This window comes from Perissodus microlepis, chromosome 6 (assembly GCF_051167445.1).
Source record: "Perissodus microlepis isolate ML-2025 ecotype Zambia chromosome 6, ASM5116744v1, whole genome shotgun sequence".
Classification (NCBI taxonomy): domain Eukaryota; kingdom Metazoa; phylum Chordata; class Actinopteri; order Cichliformes; family Cichlidae; genus Perissodus; species Perissodus microlepis.
In genome coordinates, this window is record NC_140466.1 from 17,621,003 (window position 1) to 17,647,641 (window position 26,639).

A 26,639-nucleotide genomic window follows, 5' to 3' on the forward strand; every position below is an offset into this window, starting at 1 on the left:
ACTGTTTAATAGCCATTTATGTATTATGGTAAACACTGTTATCACTGATGTAACAGATGACAACTCAAAGACAACATGGTTGCAATTATTTATTTCAGTCGCTCTGAAGCTGATGAATAGTTTGTTTCTATTTTTTGGGGGGGGTTTTTTGTGCCTCGGCACAATAATACATCCCACAAGCTTCACCGACTGCCTGTGGACTGTTGCCTTCAGGCAGGCGATTTGATTGCTTTAATAGCCGTTAGAGTGCTGAGCCAAAGCGAGTGCTTTTCTGATTGTCAGTCTCACAAAAACTGCAACTATTGCTCTCCACCGCTGACCATTTATGTCACCTCTTTCTGACGAAAATACCCCGGACTGCATACAGTCTATTAGCAGGCAAGATAGTGTCATCATTTAGCCGGTGGGTGGTTCCAGTTTTCCCATTATGATTATACATTTCACCAAATAACAGGGAGGAAAAAAAGGGGGGAAACTGTGCACTAAGCAGACTGCTGAATATGGCCAGTTCACGGGTTAAGCCAGCTGTGACTAACAGACCCACTCTTGAGTTTCTATTGGACCATCTCTGGCAGCCACCCATGATATCGAGAGAGCAAGAGGGAAAGAGAAGTAGACAGAGAGGAGTGGAGTGAAGTTCAGTGGATTAGCAAGAGGTGGGGGGATGACAACATGTAATTACCTATTTATCCAGCCTTTAGTGGAAGCCTCATCGAAGGCTAATTGAGCGGTGCATTAGTAAGAGGGCTGTAAAGATAGCAGCAGGGAGGGATGGAGGGAGGAACTGGGAAGAAGATGAGAGATGAGCACCAGCTGAGGGCCATGAAGGTTAAAGAGAGGGATTTCAGTGGCACACAAACCAAGAGCTGGAAAGAGACAGAGAAAGTACAGCAATGCGGTTACTTCGGTGTGGTAATTTTATGTCTGTGCCCGTGTAACTGGAGCTCAGATGCCTTATTTTAAGTAGCGGCAACACAGTGGAAACATTTTCAGCCATGTTTTACACGTATCCTGTTTTCATTAAATGTCTTTTTTTTTTAAAAAGCGCAGCAGGAGCTGTAAAAAAGAAAAAATATTGTGATTTAAAATTGACATTAGAGCAAAAACTATAAGCCAACTAACTCATTAGACAACTGAAAGAACTGGCAACGTCCCAGCAATGTAGCAACTTACCAGGACACTGCACCACCGTCACCTCGGTTATAGTGGAAACTGCGCACACCATCTCTGAATTACACCACTTCTCATTTTCTCAATCAAGTCTGGTAAACAACAACAAAATTGTGCCGCAGTGCACTGGACAGTGATAAATCTGCAATGAGCCTCAGAAACAGTCAAAACAGCACTCGTGTACAGTACTTCAAAATCTAGTTATGTCATATTTTTCGTATTCTCGTGCTTCCAAGTGTGCTTCCTCCGGCGGCATTCACTGTACAGCGGAAAGCCTTTATCGCTGGAGGTAAAGTGTCACATCAGAGGCAGTCATCTCTGTAATGTGTTTTAGTATATGGATGGACGGAGAGAGGATAGATCTATGGATCGATGGGCCCGCAGTATGGTTATGGTGTGACTGCTGCTGCAGCCCTGTGACATGCTACACATGTCTAGCAGAACTGGATACACATCAGGGGGAACATGAGTGCTAACACAGGCACACATCCACAAACACACATACAAATATCTATCTAGCTGCCAGGGTGACCTCTAAAAGCAGGAATATGGCAGTAATAATTTACAGCCCTTTGAACGGCTCTCACATCAAATAAAATATGGATTTCCTCCAGAAGTGGGCTAACCCTTCTGTAACTGGACCTTTTATCTACAGCTATAACCTATCTCCCAAATCCTCTTCTTTTATATACTATCTAACCTGGGTGCTCAATAGGTTCATCAGCCTGAGAGCTCACTCAGCGCAGTCCTTTGGATTCTGCTAACTTCCCCTGAGAGTCCATTGAATGCACTTACAGTACCTGTGGTCTCAAAACATGCAACCATTCACAGAAACAGCCACTCAACAACTGAGCGAACCTCCTGTTTTCTTTTGACACTGAGGAGGACGAGAAGGAGGAGGAGGAGGTGGCGGCAGTGGAACCACGCAGCAGCTCATAAACTCTACTTCACACATTCACTGAATTCCACGGTGCACCACAAGTCAAGAGATGGCCTTCCTATTGTGAGAGAAAACCACTTTCTTCGTCAATGAGAGGAGTGACTGCTGACAAGATAAAAGTGAGCTCCATTTGAATGTAAAAAGTCATGCTTTTTCCACTGTTCCCTCCGGCTGATTTCATGCAAAGTGGGCAAATTAAATCAATCTAATCTCTCCTTTTCAACTATTCATCTGCACAAGCTCAGGGAAAACTTTGAAGAAGGCTGAAACCTACTGATTACTGGAAAAACACAGACACACAAATATTCCTAGCAACAACGAAACAGAGACAAAGGGGATTTTTAAAAAGTCGTACAGAGTAACTACCCTCAAGGTCAAAGGGAGTCCAAAAATACATTTCTAGATCAATCTTCTCCAATGTCATGTTACAATGTCTGAACGAGAAGGATGGGGTTACCAAAGCTTTTTTCCTCAGATTGATTTTGGCCAGCAGAGTAGTGGGAGTACATGGGTACGACTCAAAATAACATGTAGGGAAAAGCAACGATGTGAACACCATGCGTGGATTTTTAAATGTGTTTTTTTAGCACGTGGCAGCATCTTGAAGGATTCTTTCCAACTATATAATCAACCATAACTATTATAATTAGGAAGGAAACGTGCCAGAATCTTGATTATGTCTTGCATATGCTGCTGCCAATTTAAAGAAGGTAAAGAAGAGCAGAAAGACCAAGTTGTACACATGCAAAATTGCTTAATGAGAATTAAGAAATAGCTTTGCTTCGAGCTGTGACACATGCAACATCACACACTTGTCACATGTGTCAGTTCCATTGGTTTTCTGCAGGAAAATTCAAACATGCTGGGTAACTTTCCACAACACAAGCTGCTGAGACTACAGTTTACACAAAACCTCATATTTTCCATTGGTGGTTACTTTATATGGATATGAAGTTACATAGTTTGAAAGGACAGAGGTCTGACAAATGGAGAGATGGGAGAGCAAAAAAAGACAGGAGAAAGAAGATCTGATCGCTACGATTTAAAAAGAAAGACGGGAGAGCGAGACAGAGAGAGCCTGGCTATATATCCTTTGGCTCAATAATTAAGAGTGGGGACAATAAATATGTAATGGGGACTTTTTCCACCAAGTGCGGCTGCCTCTCCTTCTTGGAGATGGGACTGCGGGGAGACAGGCCCGGGAAGAGCAACTAAGCACATTGGCTATTAAAAATGGATGCAAGGAACCCTGACTGGCCCTGTCGACCAACCTCCCTGAATGTTGTGATGGGAGTTGCTGTGGTTACAGGGTTCCCAAATGGTCCTTGGTTGTCAGGGTGAATCAAATCAGACATCACAGCACCTCCGCCCTTCGTTGGGCTGCTGCCGCTGGGGGCACCGCAACACAATGATGTCACCAAGAAAGGAAGTTTGGACCTGCAGTGTGTGTGTGTGTGTGTGTGTGTGTGTGTGTGTGTGGTTTGAAAAGCAAGAAATCCAAGAGGCAGAGAGATTAACATGATTTCCCAACCAGCCCTTAAAAAGTTCTGCTTGTTAGTATCAGTGCTCCATTTGTCTCAAGTGGATCCAGGGTTTTATATAACAGCAGGCTTGCTTGTTTGAGTTCCTAGAGTAAGATTAATACAGTGGAGTGTTAAACAGATAAGGATCTTATTGCACCATGACTTCAAAATATGACTTGCGTCCCAGATCTATCAGTGATGCATGTTTATCCAAACTCATTGAGACTTTTCAGAGAAAGAAAAGAATATTTTGTTTTAGAGAGAGCGACAGGAGAGAGGGAGCAGTGGTGGAACTCGGAGACTTTCCTAAAAGAACTAGGATATTTGCTTATTGGCTTTCTGGTGGACATTTTGAGAAGATTGAAACCGCCCTCATATCTGACCATTAAATATGAAGTAACACCCAGCGGCCAGTTAGCTTAGCAATACGACTGGATGGAGGGGAAGAAGAAGGAGGGGCCTTAAGGGTGCTGTTAGCTCAATTTTGTTATCTTTCTTCAGAGACAGGTGAACTGTTTACTGTTGTTTTCACCTTTAGTGATAAACTAGCTTATCATGGGAGTCATAGTGAGCAGTAATAAAGTGCTTGAGTGTATTAATTAACATCACCTTTTAGATACAGACTGACTGTGTTGTTACACAAAGCAGGAAATCTGCACCCATGATGCACCCATAAAACAAGCAGCATCACTAAAAAAAAAAAATCAGTATGATGTAGCATAAGCAAAAATACTCAAGTAAAGGTCCTCAAAACTGTGCACACATCTATACAACACTAGAAAAAGTGTACTTAGATACTTTTAATAATTGTTTTGGAGGCAAAATTAGAAAAAGACATGCAGAGGGTTGGTGTGACAGAGGAGGATGCTGGGGATAAGAATACAGGGAGGAAGATGAGCTGCTGTAGTGACCCCTAAATGGAGCAGCTGCTTGTATGTGAGAGTGGATAAAAACTGCAAGATGTGAGCTCAAACAAGAGCAAGAATCTATGATGTGTGTGATGCTGTGCATGTATAAAATATGGAGAATATATGCATGTGCTTCCTTCTGTGTGTTTATGTGTGTGTGAGTGTTGGCCTGTGAGGAGAAAAGACCTGTATGGTGGTGTACACTTTATAATGGCTAGTGACAGCAGTGCAGAGGTTGTCTTACAGCAGAGGAGAATAGGCACCATGAAGAGAATACTGCAGGTGCACAGATATGTGACCTGTAGTGCTTTCTCACAGGCATTAACACAGCAATAATCTTGGTTGTTTGGTGATAACGATGAAGGCAGCGATGGAAAATCTTGCATGTTGCAATCTTGCAGCTTCAGGCTTGTTAAATGGACCCTAACACCTTCACATGATAGGGAAAGATGAATGTGAAAAGCCTGCTGTCTGTCAAGGCATGTCCTAGTTTCTATGAGCCATTGATGCTCAGAATGACATACAACTGGAGAGGATTCAGAAGTCAGGGGTCAGGGAGAAAGCATTTGGCTGAATGAAACGAACACTCACAGAGTAAATATGTACAGTACATACTCTCTACTATATAAACTGTATAACAAAACCTTCTTTGCTTGTGATTGCTGGAGACACGCATCACTCGATGAATTAATTGCAGGGTTGGTTTACGTAAAACAGGGCTCATGGGGGATGCTGTTCAAGTGCTGAATCTGAGAGCACAATAATCTGACACTGGGTGCATTTTTTTTATTGCTAGCGCTAGTTTTTCAGGGCTAGAGCTGAAAGAAAACACCATATATGTATAATATTTTATGCTGCATGTTGTACCGTAAGTTAAGGGAGCAAGCTGTCTGATGTGACGGTTATATAAAGTTGTAGTCAGAAGATGTTGTAGAACCTTCAGCACTGCTTATTAAAAGATTTTGTACACTTTGGTTCCATATGAGCACAAAGCAGGTAGAAGTACATAAATACTTGAGCACATATTGCTCCTTTCACAATGTGGTTATAAACTACACACATCCAATGCATTCAGTCTCAACTAACTCTTCTTATTCAAATCACAAATTGAGGGTACAGAAGTTTTCCAAATATAGACTATTTGGCATTGGACCGACAGCATAATCAAGGTTTATTACAGAATGTGTTGTTTCCATATAAAATCAATGTTGTCCTTAAGATCCAAAGAGGAAGAGCTTCCCTCTAGAACAACGAGCATTCGGCACTGATTTCTGCCTAATGCGCTGGAGGGAAATCACTTTGAAATAGCCACCGATACCAAATTTCTCTACTGCTTAGATTGGTTGTGAAATTTTGAGTCCACACACAGAGCATAGACTTCAAGACTTTAAGGCGTTTTCCTTGAAAGGCTTTTCTTTAGAAGAAATCCTGTTTTATGTGCACTGGCTTCTTCCACTACAGTCCACCTTCATAAACACCCAGCTCATCTCATCTCCTTCTTTCACCCTCCTTGAAAACGCTACGGTGAAAAAATGAATCTCATATAACACAATGCTAACTTACACTGGATAAACACCAACGTATAGAAAACAACAACAACAACGCTCATATAATCATAAAGAGGCATAATGATCTAATCTGTCATTTCCTCAAAGGCTGATAGGCTCATACATCAGCACGTGAAAAGTAATTTATCATGGGGCAGCGGCAGATTATGGCAGTGTGCTGATGGATAGGAGCTGTGGATGGAGAGGATGGCTGAGTTGCCCTTGTCGAAGTTATGAAAAGGAGAGGTGCGGGTGGAGGGGGGATAGGATGCAACGAGACCTAAATGTGTTCTGAACAGACTCGTTTGTCACGCGTTGCCATCGAGGGACATCACGGCAGTCAACAGCTTCTGCACCTATACAGTAGTAACTGTGTGCGAGAGGGTCATCTAGTGCTCTGCTACATATGTGACTAGGGATGGGTATCGTTTAGGTTTTATCCGATACCGGTGCCAAACCGGTACTTTTGAAACGGTGCCGGTGCTTAAACGGTGCTCAAACCGGTGCTTAAAGAATGGAGAACACCAACTTTGTCCAAAAACCTCTCATGTTCAGCTGTTTTTTTGTAAAAAGATAACAATGTTAGCCTTTTCTGCAGCTATGGGGCATATATGGTATCACTCTTGGCTGGAAGCAGTGCTTAAACAATGGAAGAAACACAAACTTTATCCAAAAACCTCTCATGTTTAACTGTTTTCCACTTTTTCTTTGGTCATTTTAGCCTTTTTGGCCAGGGTGAAGGGAGTATCTGCCATCAAACAAGAAGACAGCCGCATGTAGCTATGATGATGTTTGCTAGTTCACCTTACATGCATTAATTTAATAACGTGGTTAGCCTACTCAACGTAAATTACACACGAACAACATTACGCTACTCACGCAGAGAAGAACGGCTGCTGCTGCCATCATCAGTCGTCATCATTTCTGCTACACTGGCAGGGCTACAGGCCAGGACTCTATTCTTCGGGTTTTTGGGGGATGTTGCTCCGGGTCCGATAACTGGCAACCCACCCGCAGTAGATGTGCACGGAGTGAGGTCTCGCAGCAAGCTATCAAATACGGCGCATTTCTCGGCTTTTAAAAAAAACGCTATGCGTCGCCAGGTGTTTCATCGGATTTGAGGTGTTACCTCCTTTGCACAGTATCACAGTATCAGCTTAAAGCACTTGTTGCAGGCTGCTGAGTTTGCATATTTTGCTGTGAAGTACAGCCATACATTTGACCGGTCCTCCTTGGGCATTTTTAATCTGTAGCTCTGCTCTAAAAGAACGTACGTACCTGGACCCGCCTACTATCCTCGGAAACGTAAAATGATTGGCTAGAATCTAAAGTGTATCACAGCTCAGGAAAAAAAAGCACCGAAATAAAGCACCGAAATGTGCGCTGCTTTTCGGTCTGGTTACTACCGTTTATGTTAGAACCGGTGCCATCATGGCACCGGATACCGGTACCCATCCCTATATGTGACACTGTGCAAGTGCACTTAATTACTACACTGACTGATCACTGGGGAATAAATTTTGCCCTTAACAAAGAAAAACACAATGCTTTATGTGATCTGCGAAATGTGTGCACGTATGTGCATAAGCATCCATTCAGCGATATGTGTTGTGGAATCCAAAGCATTTGACCCCAATCTCTGTCTCTGCATTATTTATAGTCTGAAGCCAGCTTCCCTTTGTTTGTTTTTCAAAGCTTGTATAAGGAGCTGAAGTGGTGGAAGAAAGTGAGGAAAAGGGAGGTGAGATGACAGTGAAATATTGCAGAAAGCAGCACTTTTCGGGTAAATCTGTTCTCTGAGTAAACACAAGAAATCACATCAAAAATATTCCAGCTAATTGATCACTTTGGACTTTCCTATAGTTTCCCAAAGGGATTTAAACAGTTCAGACCATATAGTTACTGCAGCCTTGCTGCAGAATAGGATTTAGGAGAGTTGTCGTCACAAACTGCACCAATGTACACTTGAAAATCCCTTCTCCCTTTATATCTGACACACACACACGTACAAACACTACAGTTCCCTTCCCTGGGCCTAGCCGGCAGGGCAACAGTGTGCATCCACAGAGACCTGCTGGGCCAAATCAATAGCAGCCAGCAGCCTTCCACAATGAGCGCCACCATTTTACTGGCTGCCACCCAGGGCATCAGAGAGGCAGCTAAATTGTCTGTGAGGAGAGTAGAACGGCATAGCTAGGCTGCTTAAAAATGAGCACACGTCACAACAGGAAAACAAAACAAAAAAGAAAAGAAAATATCTCTGTGATGCAGTTGTGTCTGTGCTAGGCAGCCAATTTGAGCAAGCTTAATGTATGCTGCTTGTGCAGATGGAGTTGTGTGCGCATGGGCGGGGAAGCCCATTTGGGGTAAGCAAGCTTATCATAACTCGCTCGCTTGTATGTGAGCATGTGTGAGAATGACAGAGTGCGTTTTGCCCGAGTGAGTTGATGACAATACAGACGTTTCTAGTTCTAATCAAAGAGGGATGTAGTTTTACAATTGTCTTTTGGATGATCGCTCTCTTTCATATCATCTAGCCGAAAAAGCTTGCCTACAAACACCGCATACCCATGCACACACTTTATCTGTTATTATGTCTCTGTTTTTACCCACAAACACACACACTCACCCCTGGCATGGCAGACTGGTTTCTAATCGGTGAATCAGCATATCAGCCAAGAAATGTCAGATTATGTTATAATCCCGCGTTTTAGTGCCTTTAACTCCATACACATATATATTTGCGTGTTTGTGCCATAGTTTTTACACTGGCCTATTATGTCTGCCTTTCTGTGAAAAGGGAGGCAACACAGATGCCGACACAGAGACTCGCACACACTTGGACATGCACACACCCGCTGGGGAGCACAGACAGTCTCAGGCTCAGGCGGTGACAGAGCTGTGCAGGAGGAAGGGGATCAATCTGTGACGTGACTGATTTCTGAACCCGACTCAAGTGTCCCTGTGTTGCTTTAAAAAAACCGCACTGCTGAAACAACTGAAGACCAGTTGTGCAATTAACCTATGTGATGATCAGCAGCTGCTTGTAGATATATATAAATTATCTTATCCAATGCTTTGAGAGTTGGAGTATCAACACAAATAGATGGTATTTATGTAGAGAGGTATGTTTCACAGCTTCTTATACACAAATGATTAAGAAAAACTCTGAATAAAACTGCTTCCCCATTCAACTTTGCCCTTTTATGAACAATCTCAGGACGCTCACATTTCTCAGCATTAGGCTGGATACCTTGGTAAGCAGTCGAAACGCGCCTAAAAAAAAAAAAAAAAAAATCACTCCATTGAAAAAAAAAACGCTCCACAGTTTATTGATGTTCGAGCTGAGACAGTGGCAGAGCCCCGTCTGTAACTCTAGAAGACAACCTTGTTATTTTCAATAAACCTATTACAGGAGCTTTTTATGAAAGGCCGCAGTAGGTTAGGTGTCTCTTTGCTTTGGCCGAGAGATTCAGAGTATGCAAAGGGAAAATGATGCCAATCTGTACACCAAGGGATGTATTAAATGACCAGTCTAATTTAATATCGAGATATTGAGAAACCTGCTAAGGCACTTCCTGTGTCTAAAGGGCATCCAGGAATGGAGTAGTTGGGGATCGCTGAGTAGGTGGTTTGGGATACATTAGAGAGGAAAGGCAATGATTTCATAGCACATGTTTATAAGAAGAATGATGAGCACAGTATGCAAACCTTTTCTGTTGGTTCAGTGTTGATCTATTTAAAGATAGCATCTCCTAATGTTGATATTGATATCAGTGTTATAGCTACTATATATATATTTAAGGTATCACATCTGATATGGCAAAATCTTAGGTCATGCCTGCAACATTTGCTCCCTGGTGTCTAAGGTCTTCTAAGGACAAAAAATGCCACGTAATTTCAAATGTTTGGTGCATGTAAAGAGATTATTCATCCCCATCCCCATGCACACACACACACCCAGACTTACACATGCTCCCACACACTCAACGAATCCACAATCTACATACTTTTAGAACACCAAAGGTGAGTCTTACTGTGGCTGTTACACACAGAAAACCCACACATCACATATCACGCATCATTTAATCCCAGGTGCCTTAGGGAGTCTGAGGGAAATAGCACGGCTGAACGTAATTCCTGAACATGAACAACAAGAAATAGGATTTGTGTTGGACTTTCAGCCCCCCAGAGAGAAGCCGAGAGAAAATGAAAGACAACAGGATGAAGAATGATCATGAGAACAAAAGAAAAAGCTCAACTCAAAAGACCTCTTCTGATTCAATTGGCATAAACAAACAACGAAGACAATCAAAGTTATTAATTATAAATCAACAGACAAGCAGCGATGAAGGCTAATCCTGGACAGGCAGGAGAATTAGGAGCTAAGAGAGACTAATAGAATTAATGAGCTGTGGGTGATTGGTGGAAACCAATTTTAGGTTCCTAGTTGCGGTTTGGACTTTTGTTTGAGAATGGAGAAGTTGTGAAAGTAGGTAAAGTACTGAAACCCTGTCATTGTGGTTAGAACAACAGACTCCGGAGGACAGAGCAAAGACTACGCCTTCATATATGTAATGACCTGGATAATTACTCACTGTAGAATGGAATAGTCATCTGTGAGATGTTCGTGTCCAGTGTGGACTTTGCTGCTCTATTTCTGATTTATATAAAACAGCAGTAACGTGTATCGGGTTGACATTAAAAACATATGATGGGAAACATCTGCTTGCAAGGGGAAAAAATGAGAAAAAAGTGTGTGACTTACAGAAAATGTAAAATGGACATAGCCACTGTCACCTCACAAATTGGTTTGTGCCATCCTGAAATCTTGACTTGAGCATTTTTTTAAACATGACATGACACTGTAGCCTCATGTGCTGGTAACATGTCAGTACCAATGATAGTCACACCCATGTTTACCCTACTTTAGTTTTTAGTTTGCTCCAGCCAGATGTGGCGCCTCCTGCTGGCCATTAGAAAGAATGTATGTTTAAGGCAATCCATCACTGACTTCACTTTTCAGACTCAGGGCCGTGCCCATCTTTTATTTACAATCAGTGGATAAATTCCAAGACAGAGCGGTGCCAACACTGTCTGACTGACAAGTAATCTCTGGGAAAATACCACAGCAGTAATGGATGACTGCCAAAGAAAAATAAAGGAAGAAAGAACAAATGTTTAGATGACAATCAGTCGTCAAAGTTATATATTCAAAAGTGGATCAAGCAGTGGTTGGAAGCCCTGTCTTTGCAGCTATATGTGGTGCAAAAACTCATAGCAGTGATTTCACAGACATCACCTGAGTTTTACCGCTGTGTCAACTGAATAATGGCTAAAGATAGAATAATGTTCTAATGCAAATGCGTGTCACTCAAGCACTGCTGTGAAGACAATTTCTGAGGAAATCTAAAAATGAATAAATGATTAAATAAATTCATAGCTCTAGAGGACCTAAGGCAAAGAGGGCAATAGGGAAAAAACAGAAGTAGATTCTCTGGCAGCAAAAAAACGAAGTGATGTGGAAGTCCTGCAGCCGTGCCACTAAGCCCCCACTGCAGATTAAACTGTACAGTAGTAAGCAGGGGAGGGAAGGAAAGGAGGGGAGAGACAGATAAAGAGAGAGCCAAAAAGGAGAAAGAACTGTAAAGAGAAAATAAAGCTTTGTGGTCTGGCACCAGTTTGCTATGTTAAACCATCATGCGCACCACAGGGATAGAAGATGAGGAAGAAAGAGCACAACACACACACACACACACACGGAGGAGACAATAAGTGAAGTAGAGGGCAGGGAAAAGAAGACAGAAAAAATAAATGTGAACCTGAAAAGAGTGCGTAAGAAACACGTAAGTCTTGACTGTGGCCGTTTGGCTCGAATTGTGCGCTCATGTGATTTTATGTGCGCAAGTGTGGTTGGAAAACAGAATTGTTGTGGTTGTGCCTGGCTCCTTCAGGGTGTCTCCCTGCCTCCCTGGGATTGGTACATGAAGGGGATCTGTAAAGGGATAACCCCAAACACAATCTCTTTCGCTGTCTTTCACACACTCTCTGAATCTCTCCTTTATTTTTCTTTATTCTTCTTTATTCCATACACTCCATATCTCATACCCCTTTCCTCCTGGAAAATCCAACACAGATACACAGCCTCCCTCTCTCTCTCGCTCACAGACACACACACACACACACATAGGGAATACACAATCCATGTAATAAATATGGAAATCTGATGCCAGTGCTTCTCTATTATGGAATAATAAGCAGAGCACTGCTAAAAATGTCCATGAGCAGAAAAAAAATCTTTGCTTGCTTTGATTTAAAAAAAAAAAAATCCAAGTAAAAAGGGGATACAACCAAACAGTTTTGTTTTTCAGTAATACAGAAGCACGAAAAGAAGAGACATGAAGAAGACGCCCACCTGAGTGGAGAACAGATGAAGCTAGGAAAGTCTTAAGTTAAATTTTTAATATCTTGCCATATGCTCATCTCCACAGGTGAAGACATCTTCGCTATTAATTAACAATTCACAGGCTGTATGTGGGTGTGATTGCGTGATGGACGGATAAACACAAAAATAACGAGGCAAAGTGAAGGATGAGTGAGCATGGAAAAGAAAAGGGGTGATGAAAAGACAAAAATTAGGTGTAACATGAACAATCAGATCAAGCAGAGAACAAACCAATTAAACAGAGACATGACACGTAGAGTATCGATTAGCCTCAGATGCTGGGAGGAGTGTGGGAAAGTGAAAGCAGGGGGCAATCTAGATATCAGACATAGAAAAAGAGGGGAAGGCTGAGACAGGGGGGTGAACCGATGGACAGATGATAGGGAAAGCCGATATAGATTGGAAGCTGTCCCCTCCAACTGCAAAGTAAATCAATAGCATCGCTGTGCTTCTTCCACTTGTCTCAGCTGCTCGTCCACCTATTCCACTCCTCTCGGCTCGTCATCTTATCACTGTTGCAAGCAGCGGCACAGCTGGATGCTGACTAACTGTAGCTGAAGCAAGTGCCTCCTGCTCATCCCTTTAGACTTACGGCTTCCTTTCACCACAAGCGTGTCTCTCAAAATAGCCTCTTCTAAAACATTTACAGATCATGAGTGAAGGGGAATATAATTGTAGGCACGCTTACTTTTTCACTCTTCCACCACACCAGGCAATAAATATAAGAAATATCTAGCCAGATATTTTTAACAAGAACCTTTTTTCCTTATAATAAGGCCAGCCTGTCATCTTCTTCCTCTGTATAACTTTTTTTTTCATGACTCTGTCTTTTGTTATCAGCAGAACAGCTTGACTTGGGCAGCAATCTGGCACTGTTGACCCGCTCATGTTTTCCTGGTTTAGACTGTGTAGGCTGGGGTGTGGGGACCAATAGCACAGCCACTATAATTACCAGCCCAACTCATGAGATCCCTGACCTTAACGTCACCCAACCTGGCCCAACATTTACTGCATGTATAGGCAATCATGTCACAGCTTAGTGCATATGTGTACACAGAAAAGTGCTGACAAGCATGCAAGATACACACACAAACACATGCACACACACACCTGGCTCTGCAGACACTGGCATCCATCACATCTTGTGAAACTTAATCTCTCCGCAAGGTGGAACAGCTGCAGAGCCACGCATGTACACGTGCACACGCACCCACATGTGTGCACAAACACACACAGCTCAGGAAAACAGCAGAAGATCAGCTGGAGTAAACTTGTTCATCTGCAGACTGGCATGTCACAGGGCACCTCTGACCCGACAGTAGCAGCCTGTGGTCGTAAAAGCGGTAGCAGTCACTGCTTAATGTGCCCGAAAAGTATCTGCAGAGAGCAGCGAAAGCAGGTCTTGTGATGCATGTATGTGTGTATTCCTTTTCTTTTTAACAGTTCAAATCAAACAGGCAGCTAATCGTAGGCATCACAGTGTTCATCAGTGTTTCGGGAAGGGAATTATTTGGTTTCAGCTTTCAGTTTTAAGATACACATTAGGAAGTGCTCACACTTATGTGTTAAAAAACCTTTCACAAGTTCTTTGCATAGCATATTAATGCGATGAACACCTGGTCATTAAATTAAATATAACTTGGATGCATCATTAAAAAAAAAGTATGTGTAGTTTTTTTTTTTCATAGCATGCGGGGTTAGAGAAACAACTGCATATGTGATATCAGTCAAGCACATGCAGACACCTCTCTTACTCACCTTCTCTATGTACATCTCTCTCTCACATCCTCAAACCTAATTGCTGTAAAAGCACTTGCATGATTGATTTGTAAGCTAGTGAGGTCTGTAATGCTGCCATAGACAGTGTTTGAGCAAGACTGCTGACTGCTGTCAAACACGCATACACAAAAACACACAGCCATCAGCACATTACAGCACATTAGAGTCTTTGAGTTATGGCATAAATACAGGAATATAGCAGCAAAACTGTATGCGGTCATTACATCTCTCACAGGTGAGAGCATATTGCAGACTTGATAACCTGGACATGCTTCACGAAGATCAGCTGTGTTTCGAATTACCTCTTATATGTGTCCAATGGACTGGATGCAGGCTGGCAGTGAAATCCACAGGCAGAAATTCGCCCTCTATAATCCACTGTAGCCTGCTAGAATCTAAAATGTTCACGCAATTTTGCATAAATTCGCAAGGATCCAACTCAATACAGGTTGAGGTGACTGACAGCCATTAACAAGTCCTGTTGCTTTGAGTCTACACCATTAGCAGTCCATCCAGTCTCCTCTGTGCCGGTGGCATCTGTCCAGTCATGGGAAAATACCTCTGAGCATGTTTAGAGGGGGAGCACCAAAACCCAGGCAGGCATCAACCCCGGTGGAAACCAAGCGGTTTACAGCCTCCTTAATCTCTAATCAGCATTAAAAACCTCATTTCATGGGCCGCCCTAAAGCGAAAAGAACTGTGGTCATCTCGCAGCAAAACAGACAGAAATGCAATTCTGATTAACAATCAGTGTAAATTTATATGGCTGTGACATAAAATAAAGAGCACAAAGATCAATGGGCAACAGTCATCTTGTCCTGTAAAGCCCCTATAGGAATAACACAGCGAGAGAATAGCCTCCCACAGAAAAGAACAGGCTCTAATAAACCGATCACAATTAATAAAATTGATCAGGACAAATTAAGATGAGCACTAACTCTCCATTGACTCTCCACGACAAGCTCCAAGTCCTAAATATAACAGAAATATCACAATGATTTCCCAAATGGTGCGAATTCAAAGCCAGGGCTTGCACCTGAAACACCCATAAAACAAGTACCTGCTCATGCTGGACAGGACGGATCCGCCAAAATAGTCTGATTATATCGCCGGTCATACGTGTTTAACGCCGGAGGACGGACGCGCACGCATGCACCCACACGCGCACACACCACGAGCGGAAAGATGCGAATGGACGCTTTGCAAAGGGAACGCTTAATGACAAGAAGTTAAGGCTCGGCTGTGCACAACAAAAACAACAACAAGAAAAAGCAACTACGGGCAAAATGACGAGAGGCGCGCTCACCATATCAGCGTCCTGCCAGGCGCCGTCGTTGGGAAAAACTCACAGTCTGAATAGATTGAAGCTCTCCGTCACTCGTCTCCCTGTGTAACATCCACCGTGGCTGCAGCCGCTTTGCCCAAATAATCCAGCGCCGTGCGTCTGCTCTCTCTCTCTCTTTCTTTCTCTCTCTCTTTCTCGCTCCAATAATTTCCTACCCGGTGTGTGTGACTCGGTAAGGTAGCTGCTTAAGTCCCCCGGTGTGGTGGCTGGAGTGAAGTTGGGGCATATTTAAAGCCGCAGGCGCCGCTCATAATGTTTGCGACGCTATTTCTGGGGAGTCCGTTGCATAGTTCCATACAGCGATTTGGAATCGCCAAAAGGCTTCAACTCCCGTTATCGTCACTCCCTCCCCCGGCAAGAGATGAGATCGTCCAGGCAAACGAGTGGCGAGAAAGGGCTGGTGGATAAGGAGCTCGGCAGTAGTCACATATTCAGTTTCGGTGTCTTATCAGATTGACAGGAGTGAAATAAGCAGTGAGCTGACTTTTAATGCAGTTTGTGCGTTACGTGTTATATCACAACAGAATGAAGAGCTATGGCATCCATCATCTCCTCTGCCTGGGGGGGGGAGTGATTATGTCAAACACTGGCAATGTCAGTGTTCTCAATTATTTTGGGAAAAATTAAAACTTCATGTTTAGATTTAATTTTTTTTTCTTCTTTTGTCAAAAGGCTGTCTGGGATAAAATGCAGAATTTTAGAGGGAGGGGTGCAATCACAGGAGCAATTTATCTGTGGACAAGTGGTGTTGATCTTATCTGCAGCTAGGAGCAGTTCCCAGATAAACTCCGGCTATTGCCTGAACATTTCATGGTATTAGGCCAACAGTCGTCAAATTGTGCTATTATACAGACACAGAAAAGGGAGTCCAACGGGGTGATTTCAAGGCATAGCAGAAACAAAATCATCTTCACCTTAATTTTGCCAAACAGATGAACTGCTCTGACTACAGCTTAGTTAACTGTATGATGAGTGCAAGATCAAATCCAAAATCTTACCAGATGGAACTGCTTACAGCAATTACATGCTTCTAACAAGATTATGCCAGTATGGATGTTAGTGATTTAGTTTGGTGTTAATTTAATGGACTGCTGTTTATTCATATGCCAGAATGGTCATAAAAGAAGTCATCCTCGCAGGCAACAACGTGTTCTGAGCAGCTTCAACAAGTCACTCTAATAAGGAGATCAAATCAATAATTATGTATAGGCCCATAACAGCGTGTGAGGCTAAACACAGTGTGGCTTACAGTGTTTCTACATTTCATTTTTATGATGAGCTACAGAGCAAGTTTTGTGTGAAAATAAATATAGATGGCGTGTAAAAAGCTAACAGTGTCAGGGCTGACAAAGATAAAGAAAGTCAGCAAAGTCAGCCGGCGAGACGGGCCTTAAGACAGGCGTGCGCCACTCACACACATAGGGAAACACTTAGATGTACACAGACTTATCTGTGTGTGCTGACCTAGAACACCAAACACAATCAGTCGTTCAGCAGATTCCCATCAGCACAATGTAAATGAGATGGAGAGCCGTAAACGTGCTTTTGTTGCAGAAACTCCTCAGCTCACTGGGTGAAAGAAAACACAACCTCAGGCAGGGCTGGGGCATACACGGACACACACCCACACAGATGCAAAGCTCTGTTTCTCTCGCAGATGCACACGGGAGAACGATGTGAATGCCCATACGTGCATGATGATGCACAGGCACATGCAAGGACACTCAAAAGATAACAACTCAGCACATAGGAGATAAGGGGTTTGCCATCAAGATAGCGTCACTGGCTAAAATAGAATTCAGAGCTCTGTTTTGATAAGCTTCAAGACACAGCACCACGTTTGCACAATACACATGTGCTAATGTGTCAGTTTGTTTCCTATACTATTCTTTGCAACTATTGTTGCTATTGTTTTGCTTCATTTCACCCCGCGCTCTCTATCAAGTCCATAGTACCCTCAAACAGCTCTTGATAAAATAGTCAGCTGATCCTCTAATAAATATGTATGGATTTGTGCGCTCAACGTTCAGTGTGTGTTTATGCATGGATGCTTTCTGTATGTGAAAACGCAAGATTGTGTACACACACACACACATGCACTGTGGTTCACATGCTCCCCACAGGCACTGTGCACACTTTGAGCCAATTTATTTATCAGCTTTAAAGCCATGCATGAACCATGCCTTTTACTGATTACTGTTTAAATGCAGTTATTAACCCCTATGAACATATCAGTGCTCCACTGTGGCAAAAGCTGGAACAATAATATTCTCTGCGAAACTGTTAAGAAGCAGATAGAACAAATTAAAATCCCATTTTCCAAAAATTGGGGACTGTGAAATGCAAATAAGAACAAAATTCAAAGTGAGGATAAGAACAATAATAGTTTAGTTTTCGACATTTCATATCTTGTCTCTGTACCATTTCCAATTAAATATGGGGCTTAAATGATGTGCAAATTGTTCCAATATGTTTTCATTTTCATTTTACGAAAAGTCCCGACAGTTCTGGGAAAGCTGGTCGTACTCCAGGCTGTAAGGGTGGCAATTTTTCTTTTTTAAATAAGTGATTGTAATACAAAGTGTCCTGCTCACTTATGGATTTACTCCTGTGGTGTAGAGATAGTAGCGAGGTCCATAAATATCGGGATGGTAGCACAATTTTTGTACGTTTCACTCTGTGCGACACCATGGGATTTAAAACAAAGTAATTAAAAAGAAGTGTGAGACTTTCAGCTTTAATTCAAGATGTTTAACAGAAATATTTATTTTGCCATTCAAGAATTAAAGCCATGTTTTCCTTTTAACATCATCCCTCCATTTTCACAAGCTTATTAATAATAAGTTCACTGACAAAAAGTCTCATGGTCAGGTGCGGCCTGCTGCCTCATTACTTCATGACAAATTAAGGCGATAAAGGTCTCGAGTTCATTATTATTGTGTAATTTGCATTTGGTAGCAGCTTAATGAGAAATCTCAATAAGCTGTACAAAGAATAGCAAGTGCAAGAGGGCGTAATTAGGCTGTAAAAATAACAACAACAACAAAAAACCTATCAGAAAGATAACAGGAGCTTTAGGACTGGTCAAAACAACAATGTGGTCCACACTTTAATAATTCCTTGACTACTTCGTTTCAAGTCCAAGCTAAAAAGGCAAAATGAGAAAAAGTATCAATCTAAAGCAGTCGATTGCATCACGCCACCTGCGGCATGTGGTGCTTTCATCTTCTAAAAGATAACATAAATGGGATTATTTCATTAATTATATTTAGAAAGCAGTCATCATTAATTCTGTTGCTGACACGCACGCTTGATGGGTTGAAAAGGTTTGCCAGAACACAGCCTGCGAGAGAAAGAAAACCACATAAATGAAGGTAAAAGGAGGCTACAAAGGAACAATAGAGTATGCTAAACAAAAAAGCATTTAATAAACACACAGCGTCGCAGCATACGGGCTCTTGTTTCATCACTTTGAGAGTTCAAGTCATGACTTATGAGAGGGGAACAGAGCAGAAGCCCATTAAAGCCATGACATTTCGAATAATTGCCTCCAATCTCAGCATCACAGAGAGTCACAGTACCACCCACTTGCACTACTCGCACAGACACACACTCACACATTCTTTAACCTTAATGATCTTAATGATTAATGTCCCCCTCCCAACACACTCGACTCCCACATACACACACACACACACACGTGCTGTACAGCATGTACATGCTATGCAAACTGTACGACTCTAGATACTGAGAAGAATAGTTTTCAGAGATTGAGATTTTGACACGTTTACATCATCAGGTTGACTTTTTCAATTTTTTAAAATTGCTTGATACATTTTAAAGGAGTGATCTGCAAGAAAATGTCTGATGATATATGCAAATTTATATTTAATTGATTTTTTTCTTTAATTTCATGGAGGTTCACTAAACACAGGAAAATGTTACAAGGTTCAGGCTTGAACTTGCTCAAGGAAAGCCTTCCACTTGTGTAGTGGATTCTTGGTCGCTCCTGTCTCTTTCTGTACTCCCAGATTCACTCTATGATGTTGAGATCAGAGCTCTGTGCTCAGGATATTTATTATCTGTTGCAGGAATCCCAGTCCTTGTAGCTTAAGATTGTGTTTTTATGACTCCAGCTGCGTGTTTTAGGTCATTTTTAGTACGGTGGGATTGCCAGATGGATCAGAAGCTAAACACTGACAAGTCAGTGACACGCACGGGCATCTTTCTCTTAGTGCACGTGAAAAATTAGTTTTGTATAATTTGCACATCTATGACTGCATAACACATCATTATCTCTTCCTTCCTTTAGGCACCAACTTGACATTTGCTAGTGCTCCCGTCATTTGTTTTCTGCACAGACATTAGAGGCTGCAGTTGCTAACCGTTAGCGACTTCGGCTGGTATTGGAGATGGCACCTTCTCTAGTTGCACCTGGACAATTACGACTATAATTTCATAGCGGGAGACACTAATGCAACTAATAAGGCAGGCATAAACAGTCAGGGGGATGTCAGGGGAAATGCTGTTGACTTGTTTATTGTAGTGTATGAAAGCTATATTCTTTTCTGCAGTCATATATCGGAATCACGCTAAAAGGATAAACAAGGATAACAACACATTTGTATTGTCCAATTCACTCTATACCTACCATTTTCTTTTATGAATTCTTTGCTATCAGTCTTAAAGGGATTGAGCATTTTTTTTCTTTTTTACTACTGTAAACATGTTGATTTAGCTCTGACGATGTCAATCCCCTCTGAAATAGCTGCTGGAAAAGGTATTTCAGAGCTTTCGCAACGGGAATTGATCGATTTCTGAAATGTGTTTTCATTTATATATAAATGTTAAAACCTCCATAACTAGAATTGATTTTTGCAAACACATTGCAGATGAGCTTAGGTGGTCTCAATGACATGTTACAGGCTCAGAATGTTGAGCAGAATTACAAAGAAGCATTCAGGCAACATGCTATGATACACATTGTAACCGTGCACCTGAGACAGATCTGTTTAACAAAGGCCACAAAGGTATGACACTTCAAAGTGTGCGTGCGTGCACATGTGCTTGACTGTGCACGGTGAGAAAGACTGAAAATGAAGGCGTGACAAAATAGGAAGAGCCACAGAGCGAGCAGCCTGGCAGTTCTAAAGAAGCTTTTATTGAACACTAAGAAGGGAGTATAGAATGATGAACACCCAGCCTGAGCTTTTCACATTGAGGAAATTGCATTTGGGAATATTGAACTGGCTGGCATGATGAAGTACACAACTCCTCCCCCACACGCGCACACAAATGCTCACATTTTTATGGTACAGTGTATTAGCAATACAGAAACAATCATGCTCACAGAGCTACATGCACACGTTGCACGCGTACACGTTGCACGCGCACACGCACACAGGATCTCATTTAGTCTGTGTGCATGGGTTGGATCAGCACTTCCCACTATTGAATGAGCGGAAATGAGAATCGGTGCAAACAGGGAGAGAGATAGAGTGAAGAGACAGCAAGAGAAGAGGAAGTGGTAGAGAAAGAGAGACAGAAAGCAGGATTGAGGAATAGATGAGCGAATCACGAAAAAAGGAAAAAGAGCAAGATATCCTTCATCAGCACCACTGTAGGAGCTAAAAGTGTTGCTGTTGATGTGGTGACAATTCATTCCAGAGTGAAACACATCAGAATTGTTTTTCACCCCCCCCAAAAAAAAGAAAAAGAAAAAAGAAAATCATTATTCTACTGTTAGGAACAGCTGGATTCAACAGGTTCTATACAAATGTCAAGCAGACAGACCATTACCCATGGATGCTGACTCAAAATGAGTGGCAAATGATCACAGTACTGATGGTTGTTGGCAAGGCTGCACTGTGTTAGGCTGTAGATTCTCAAGTTGGGTGTATAAACCCTGAAAATGTAAAACGAGGAGCAAAAGAAATTTGTGCTATATAAGGAGGCTGTACCTGCATATTCACACTCACACAATCAAGCTCCCTCCCGCACACACACACACACTCACACTGTCACACAAACTGCTGCCGCCGAACAGCTTATTTATGTTTACATAAATGCATTACTGTGAACTATAAAGAGAGCTGTCAGTTACTTGCTGTACACACTCGACAAGCAATTACTTCTATGCACGGAGGAACAAAAGCAGACAGCAAAATAAAATACTATCAGCACTTCACACGCACAGAGACTCACACTTGCATGAACGCACACGCTCGCGCGCATGCACGGGTCACAGAGAAGTGGCTGTCACTGTGATTGGTTCCTGCTGCCGAGGGCAAACCCACAATAGCCAATTATCTGTCATTATACACCACAGAAGCTCTTGCGGTCTGGATAACTCTGCATGTGTCTGTGTGTGCATGAGCGTCTGCGCGAGCGTGCATGTGTGTCATAGGGGGAGAGATTGGCAAATTGCTAGTTATATATTTCAGCATGCTGAAAGAAGAGAGGAGAAATGTGGAGGAGGAGAAAGAGGAGGAGGGTAAGAGGGGAGAGTTTGAGTAGACCAGGCAGAAATATGCAGAGTGAATATAAAAGGAAGCAAAGAAGAGATTGATTATTATATTTGACAGTAGTAGAGAAGATGGGATCACGGAGGAGCCACAGACCTCCGCTGAGCTGCATGCTGATGACAGATGTCTGGTGACCGACATGCCTGATGCGGCAGGGCTAAAGTTTAGATGGCCGCAGATTGAGGCTCTCAGTCAGCATATGACTGGTGCTTCATCATATATGAAGTGTGTGACTGAGCTCTGACTAGTGCGGACAGAAGGTACCATCGCAATATTAGGATGAGTACAGACCTGCCTAACTGGAAGCTCTATGCTTCAATCGCCATATCAAAGTGCCCTTGGGCAAGATCCTGAACCCCAAAACTGCCCTTGATATGTCACTGTGTGTGACAAAGCTTTGTATGTATTCAAGAAAGTGCTGTATGAAAGTGTGTGGTATTTGTTGAATGTGGCTTAAAGTGAAAAGCACTTTCAGTAGTCGATAAGACTAGAAAAGATAAATGCAGCCCATTTACCATTTACTTTGAAATTCATCAGAAACAGCACAAAGTATAAAGCTCATATGCACTCTGATTCACAGCAGTGCACAGAATCAGAGACTGTTACAAACTAACAAGGTGAGTGGTTGAGAGCTCTCATTTTCTGATAATGTGAGTTTGTGTCTATGTCTTCCACGCTCAGCATGACAACTTAAGTCAAGATTGGTTACAAAGTCCACCAGCCACCATTAAAGATGCAGCAATCAGCCTGCTGAAGACCAGAACTGAACACATTTTCAGTGAGCTAAGCTCAGACCGTGGTCGCTCTCACCTATATCCAATAACGCGCCAGTCTGTTTTATGCATATGCAATACACGCACAGTGGCGCAGGCAAACAGTCCCAATATGCTATCATGTGGTTTGAATGCAGCCATTGGCTATTAGCAAAGTTTTCACTGTTAGTGAGCAAGCCACACATTTAGCTTTAGTAAACTGTAGGTGAACGTCACCATCACCCAGCTCAACATGCCTCGTTTGAAGACGCTAAAGCTAAAGTCAACAGCTTCATTATGAGCCTGGGTATCAGCAGTGAAAGGACCAAAGCAGGTATAAGCAAAATTATGGAGACGAGAGAAAAAGGTTGATGTCCTGTTATCTGGTGAAGTATAAAACGTACTCTAAAATTATGTAAGTAACTGAGGCTTGTTTTGTTGCATAAATCGGCTGCACCTGCTTTTGTTTAGTAAGGTAAAATCATCAGATAAAAGTACAGCAGCTCATTTTCAGTTAATTATCTGTACCTCTTTCGAGAAGCAGAGAACTTTGTTTTCTGTTATTTTAGTAAGAGAAGAAAATTTCATTTTTGTTTGTACATGATGGCAGTTATAGTTCTTTGGAAGAAAAGCAGGTCAGGCTCTCAGAAAAATCAAAATCAACCATGAAAATTACAATGATTGTATGTCTAGCTGTTATAGATGTTAATCAGACCACAGTGACACAGAAAGCATTTATGTCTTTAGATATAGGGAAAATATTTTTTTCTACTAAGAATCAACAAAGTGACTAATTAGATGACAATCGTAATAGCCTGTACAGCTATAAAGGTAGTGATTAGGGACTTGAAGAAGACATATCTCGTTTTGACATTCCAGTTTAAAGGTAACCATGATCCTGTCTACCCAGAGGGTCAAATATTATCTGCTTGGCATTCATTGACTTTTTGTCAGACTTTAGCTGCATCACAGCTCATCATCTGAGGTTTTTTCTTTTTAGGGATGTAATAGAAACATATAAAGCTCTCAAATGTGTGCTTCACTGTAATTTTTCACTTTGGTCATTTAGTAGAAAGTAAAAACACACATTGTAAAATGCTTCAAGACCCAGACAGGAAATATCTGCAGCTTTATGTTCCCTCCATTCGAGCTCTATAGCTCCATAATTAATTGCTAAAGCTTCTCTACTGTTAAACCGAACTGTCCTCCTATTTAAGCTTGAATGGTGCTCAGTCATGATGCGTGAACCAAAGTCATCATACCATCCACCTCAAAATAAATCCATCTTACTGTACACTCTTAATACACACTCAATGTGTGTGTGCGAGTGCTTATGAAGTATGACACTGATCTGTCTCCGCCTGTTTTACAGCTATGCTTTGCTAATCCCCATCCTAATCCACTGCCTGTGTGTCTGCCTGTGTGTGTGTCTGTGCTGTCCTTTTATGATTGTGCATGTTATGCATGGTATTTAAGCTCGTGGCTTTCAGAGGGTCTCTCTTTCCCATGACTTCAACACTATATGTAACATCACAGATAGATAGCCCTCCAGTCATCCACTCCACTCCATCGAACCACTCAGCACAATGGCCTAGACACAATCGCTCCGCAGTCAATATCTCCATTACCATTTCTGTCAACAGAATAAACACAGTGGAAATTGAATGGTTATGGGTTATATTACTTTTAAATGAGCTGATGAAATGGGTGCAGTGGCGATGGGAGAGAGGGCCGAGAGTGGCTCAGATGAGGAGAGGTTAATATGTCATTTTAACTAAAAGATACATGAACAGACCAACAAATCAGTATTACTTTTCCTCTCAGTCATATCTTTTCTGTTTTGGTTTCATATTCTTATTCAAATGTAAGGATTTTTTTCATGCATCACTTTGAGTAGGAAAACCTGTTCAAGTGCCTGTGCACTTTTGCACAGACTATGTTATGCAAGTTTACACTAAGTTTAATTAATTTCATTATGACACACATGACTATAAACCAGTAATTCCTAGTCTGGTGTTCAGACTGTCCAGGTGGGTTTATGGCAATAAAGCATAAAAATATTTCTTGCACAAAACATTTTCCTCTTCCTATGTTTTCTGGTTAAATACTGGATTGTTTCAATTCTCAGTGCCTCTAAACAGATTCAGATACACAGAAAAAACAAACAAAACAGTCTGGTTTAAGTGGTCAGAACTGCATATGCAATCTGAGATAAGGGTTTGTACAAAAGACTCTTTGTTTGCATGGAGTCACTGACCAAAACACTTGGAAAATACTACTATATAGTCATAGATAGAAACTAATTTAGATCTTATTGTGGTGTTTTAGATATTTTGTTTAAACCCAACAGTAGAAACAGACAGGGAATGATGAGAAAAATAATGGAAAAAAAACAGAATTCAATCATTGAGAATCATGTTTCTTTAAAAAATGTAAGGTCATTTTAATCTGATCCCAGGAACACTTTTCAAAAAGCAGAGATGGGGTAAAAAACACTGAAAAAGTTGTGTAACTGTAACAATAAAAAATAAATAAACAAAAAAACCTACTTGATCACAATTCAGTAATGGTGCATCAGCTTAAAAGATCATCTCAGAGAAGCTCAGCCTTTCAAAATAAGAATTAAAGATGGGTGCATGGAAAAGCAGTTCAAAAATTTTAAATAAAACTATTAAGACTTGGAGACTTCAGTATATGCTGTACATAAAACAGTAACACAGACAATCAGCTAATGCAGGCTGTAAAAGCGCTTCTATTTCTCTCTCAAACACTCGCTCTCTTCTGGTGGGCCAAAAAAAGCTCTTGCATGGACTCCCTGCTTGTCAGTTTGTTAGTACAAGTTTTAGATAAATGGGGGTTTGTCCGGGACAATCAAACCTATCTGGTTATGTTAAAGCTTCCTGTTATGAGTGATTTATAGTGACTACCAATGAGCCACGTGGCATTTGCAAAAAATGACTCTAATAAAGTGCCTAGTAGAAAGTCAATGCAATAGATTTGGTTAAGTCAATAGGAATTAATCTCAGAAGTCAGTAACATCAGTGATATAAGCATCGATTGTGTGTCATATTTCCTGCAAACCTGTTGATGGTACAAACAAAACATAAAAAGGTGAAATTTAGGTGGATGGAAGCCAGAGGGAATTTGAACATGCACACACTGTTTGTAATTCATGTCAGCCAGCTGCCCTTCAGGCCAAGGCTGCCAAAGACACTGGGAATGATGTCACAATATTATTGAATGATTATGAGCTGGATAAATCTTGGACATGGCTGAAAAACAATATTTAGGTGGCTGTGATTTTTAAAATTTCAACTAAAACCAGATGAAATTCTGTTGTGGAAATCAGAGAATGGGGTCAATAGCTTTAGAAAATCCTTATGAACAAAAACTGTCCCTGCAATAACAAATACAAGTTAAAACTGCTATTCAAAGAAAATCCATGCATAAAAATGAAAAGGGCATGGTCTGGGCTCAAGTTCATTTAAGATAGAGACCAGGGTGAAGTAGAAAATGATTTTGTTCCCTGACAAATCATGACTTGAGATTCTTTTTGGAAATTATGAAGGCTGCGTCCTTCAGGCTAAAGAGGAGAGGGACCATACATTTTTTTCCAATGCGCAATTGAAAAGCCAGTATTTGTGATGCTGTGGATGTGCATTAGTGCTCTTGGCATGAGTAGCGTGCACATCTGTGAAGGCCCCTG

The 26,639-nt window shown here is 41.6% G+C and overlaps 1 protein-coding gene across 18 annotated transcripts in view; it reads right to left on the reverse strand.

Moving 5' to 3' along the window:
• The window catches only part of ptprdb (protein tyrosine phosphatase receptor type Db), a 153,965-nt gene that overhangs the window by 72,732 nt on the left and 54,594 nt on the right, over positions 1-26,639 (reverse strand). The window contains exon 1 of one of the 18 annotated variants that reach the window (XM_084931190.1): positions 15,619-16,008. The exons of 16 other annotated variants lie outside the window; for them this stretch is intronic. The gene's annotated coding sequence lies outside the window, so the exon portion shown is untranslated. Of the gene's footprint in view, positions 1-682; positions 703-15,618; positions 16,009-26,639 lie in introns of those variants that run through there. One more of the 18 variants, XM_084931189.1, reaches the window with a different exon arrangement.